The sequence below is a fragment of the Tiliqua scincoides genome, chromosome 13, assembly GCF_035046505.1.
Source record: "Tiliqua scincoides isolate rTilSci1 chromosome 13, rTilSci1.hap2, whole genome shotgun sequence".
NCBI classification, from domain to species: domain Eukaryota; kingdom Metazoa; phylum Chordata; class Lepidosauria; order Squamata; family Scincidae; genus Tiliqua; species Tiliqua scincoides.
Genome location: NC_089833.1, coordinates 5,108,222 through 5,112,676, shown reverse-complemented (window position 1 = coordinate 5,112,676; position 4,455 = coordinate 5,108,222). Strand labels below are relative to the sequence as shown.

Below are 4,455 nucleotides of genomic sequence, written 5' to 3'. Positions count from 1 at the left end.
CAACCTCTGGCTTCACAAACCAGCACTTTAGCAATTGAGACATAGGAACTCTTAGACTCAAAGTGTTTGGAACTAATACTTGAGGTGCTGATGGCCACCAGCTTGGTTAAAGACCTTATATATTAGTTCTGAGCACTTTGACTACAGGAGTTCCTATAGCCCAATGGAGAGGGTGCTGGGCTGTGGAACACAAGGTCAGAGGTTTGAATCCTGCTTTCGCCAACAGTGCAAAAAGCACTTTTAACTACAGGAATTCCTATAGCCCAATGGAGATGGTGCTGGGCTGTGGAGCACGGGTTCAGAGGTTCAAATCCTGCCCCTAGCCAGCAGTGCAAAAAAAAAAGGGGGGTTGAGCTAGTGCTGAAAAAAAGGTGCAGGAACGTCATTCCCTTGCGTTCTATTACAAAAAAAAGCCCTGTGTATGAGGAAGCATGATGTGTTGTGAAGATGCTTAACACGTGGAAATCAGACACTTCAGATTGGAGTTGGTAGGGGGGACCACTTCACTTATCACTCTGTCCCCTTCCTATGTCTCCTCCGCAACTTCTCCCTTAGGCCAGTGGTTCCCAAACTTTTCCAACTGGTGGTTCCCTTGACTTACTGGGCCATTGGTTGTGACTCCCCGTTAAGGCTACAATTCTAGACGTTGTATAGAGAGGCTGATTTTTTTCATAAGGATTCTGCAGCTCTCCTGGCTGGTTTCTGCAGAGCTGTGGCTCACAGTTTGGGAACCACTGCCCTAAGTTATCTGCCCCGGTCATCAGCCTTCTCTCTCCTCCCTGGCATCACTGATTAACACATAATACTTGACATACTGCCTTATGCACAGAAGGACCTTCACCAGTTTTGGAGAAGCATGATTCTAGAAGTACGGGGCAAGATTGCTGTTACTGCAGCAACCATAGCACCACCCAATCTGTCCTCGCCGCTCCGCTGCTTCCTTTTGGGGAGCCTGTATCACTGCCGATCTCCCCTTACCGTGCAGCCTGGGGCCGTTGAGATGAGCTTGTGGCCAGGGTCTCCAGTCCCAGACAGAGTGACAAGATTCTTTGCTGGTTTGCTGCAAGAGAGTGACAAGGTGACTCTTTGGATTTCAGTCAACTAGATCAGTGCTTCTCAATGTTTGTCCTCCACTGCACCACTTTACTTGGTCCGCCTGTTCGAAGTACCACCAAACATAACTAGCGATGACATCATCACCAGTTACTTCTGGGTGGAGGTGAGATGCAACACAACAAACACCAGTAAGAGGATCTGGGTAGACAGGAGGGCTTTTTCAAGTGTGGAAAAGCATGCTTTGGAGCTCTGCCCGCCGAGCTGAGCCTCCTACCACTGTTTGTTTTGTTGCATTCTTGGTCTTGCTGCCAGGCAGCAGGTTTCCAGATGTCCCCACAAGTACCACTGTTGGTACCCATACCACTGGTTGAGAAACACTGAAGTAGAGTGTGACAAAAGTTGAGAACTCCATGCGGATAAGGACAGCTTCCAGCCATGCAGCTGTATAAAATAATTTGTCTTCCTCACTTTCAGCAACGCACCCCAAAAGTCAAAAGCTCCCTAAATTGGATGCTGAGAATGTTCAGATCTCCTCTAATATTGATAGACAGGGAGATATGAAGTGTGAGGATATATCTAATTGACTTTCAATGGCTTATCTCCCAGATTGGCCCTGTGTATTCTCCAGTAGAAACGGAGGCTGGTGAGTTTAATGGAAGTAAGCCATTAATTCACAGTTGCTGCAAAGCCCGAGCCACAGGGCCTTTCTAATAATCAACTTTATTTTATTTCGGTGAAAGAGACTTCCTCATTTAAATGTAATATCCATTGGCGGCCCAGAGAGTGTTTCTATACAAAGCTGGTTGCTGCATCACAGCGGGGAATTTGTGGTGTTCGCGAAAGCTAATGCTCAACTCTGACAAAAATGTCTGGGTGACTCCCGACTGCTGCAGTCAGATAAATTTTTAATAAAGAACCGTAGGTAAATTAAATTGCATTATTAAAGAGAATAGATAAACTTAGCTAGTTGCTTTCAAGAAGAAGGACATCGGTTCACTTGCGTCTGGTAAAGGAGTGACAATGTAATTCATTCAGATTTAACTTGAAAGCGCTTTCTTCAAGGCTCAAACCTGCCTGTCTTTACAAATGTAAATTGTAGATGAAGCATTGATAGCGCCGGTAAGACTGCATCCAAAATGACACTGCTTCACGGTGCAAGACTATCTGCCATTGTCTCCCTTCTTGTGTGTTTTAAAACTGTCCTTCTACCAAAATATTGTTTTTTACGGCTGAAATTTTGAAACAGATGACCCAAGTTCCATAAAAGTGTTCCACAAAAGCAGATTATTTTTGGAGAGATTGTTCCCAGGAGTTTAATAATACCCAGGCTTTGATCTACAGGCCAACTACAAACCCAGGCCATCGCTAGACCGGGTCCTTCAAACCAGAGCCTGAAGAAACCACAGAATAATGAGCCGCCCACACACACACCCCCGAAACAGTAGCCTCAGAGCTACAGCCCCTCCCCAAAGATTTCCTCCCACCTGGCCGTCCTGTACCAAGAACTTTGCACTTGCCTTGCACCTGGTCACAGGCCAGGGTAGGCAGAACAAGATAGAAAGAGGAGACTGCATACTGTGGTAAGTAATTCCAGAACCAATGGACTCCTCTGCAGCTGGATTCGCACCCAGTTCTTCACCCTGTTTAAGTCGGGGTTCCCAGTTCTCCAAGTAGAGACATCACCAAGGGAGAATGGGGTGATGGACAAAGCTCAGGACTTCTCCTACAGCATAGGCAGTGATGTCGTCCACAGGACTGCTTGGGGACTTGGAGAAGATACATCCGGCTCAGCTGGAGGCAAACTGGGAAATTTGTTTAAGGGCATGCATTCCGTCAGTTCTGCTAGATATCTGCCTTCCCTGCGTGTAGCACGTTCCAATCTTTCAAAGCTTGACTTGGCACAAGGCATCGCCCGCTCGGTGAGTGTGCTTGATAAGGTTGGCATTTCGGCTTCCGAACTCCACTGGTGGTTATTAAAATGTCGGTAACGTTTCTGAAAGGCAACGGCTTGCAAATGACTTGTGATTTTTTATGGGCGGCTTATAAACCTGGGCTTCCACGGGAAGCAAGTGGGGGACTGCTGTGCTGGGGTGTGGACGTGTGTCCCATTGAAACTGGATGTGTGACACCGGAGAATGTAGATTGGCTGTTTTGCAGCTTAAGTCTTGTAAGCCCTGATATACGATGGAGAGGAATTCGCGAAAGCTATTGACATCCCTGCCCTTTTCACTGGTTTGAGGCAACCGCATGCAGCCAATCTTCTTAATTCTTTGTAACTCGCTGATTACTTCTTTCCTTAGGTCTTAGGTCTTTTCTTACATTCCAGGGTATCAATATGTACGCTGCACGTCTCTGGTTTTTGTTTTGTTTTGTTTTGTTTTTGCGTGAGGGGATATATATATTTTTAATGCAAAGGATTCATTTATTTGAATTGTTCCGGGCTTCCGTTCTTGAACTGCGCATCCAGAAACGGTTCTAACATCTGCCTAATCCGATTTTGTCCTCCTGGATTGTTCCACTGTGTTCTTTTCATTGGATTTTGCAAGGAGATGACATGCTGAGAAGCCCAGAGGAAGGAAAAGCTTGCGTGTTTTCATCTTCCTTACATATTTAAGAGTCAAATGGCTTTTCTTTCAGAATCTAGTTACCGCGATCCCAATTTCAGGGGAAATGAATACCTAGAGAAGCAGCTGCCAAGAGGCGGCTTAGCTAGAGTTGGTGTAAAGCACTTCCTCACCACGGCATGCAAGCAGCCTGTCCTCCTCCCCTTCAGAGCCATTCTGGGCAGTGGGTGCAAAACCTCACCACGGCGTGCAAGCCTCTCCCCCTCCCCTTCGAATCCATTCCGGGCAGTGGGTGCAAAGCCTCACCACGATGTGCTAGCTACCCCTCCTCCTCCCCTTCAGAGCCATTCTGGGCAGTGGGGTGCAAGGGCAGTGGGTGCAAAGCCTCACCACAGCGTGCAAGTGGCCCTCCCCCCCCTCGGAGCCATTCCGGGCAGTGGAGTGCAAAGGCGCAAAGCACTGCATCTGGCCTCCAACATAGAAGTAACTGGCAATGATGTCATCGCCGGTTACTTCCAGTAGTATTTCAAACTGTTACCCTGCACATGCCTGATCTCGTCTGATCTCGGAAGCCTGGTTAGTACTTGGATGGGAGACCGCCTGGGAATACCGGGTGCTGTAGGCTTATACCATAGTCTTTCGAGACTGAAGGTTGCCAACCATCTCCCTATACTGAACACTATCTCCCCATCTTGTCTGATCTGGGAAGCTAAGCAGGGTCAGGTCTGGTTAGTACTTGGATGGGAGACCGCCTGGGAGTACCGGGTGCTGTAGGCTTATACCCTAGTCTTTTGAGACTGAAGGTTGCCAGCCATCTCCCTATACTGAACACTAT

At 47.5% G+C, this 4,455-nt stretch overlaps 1 pseudogene; it reads left to right on the top strand.

The window, feature by feature from the left end:
- Positions 1-4,426: 4,426 nt before the first annotated feature.
- The window catches only part of LOC136634096 (5S ribosomal RNA), a 123-nt pseudogene continuing 94 nt past the window's right edge, over positions 4,427-4,455 (top strand).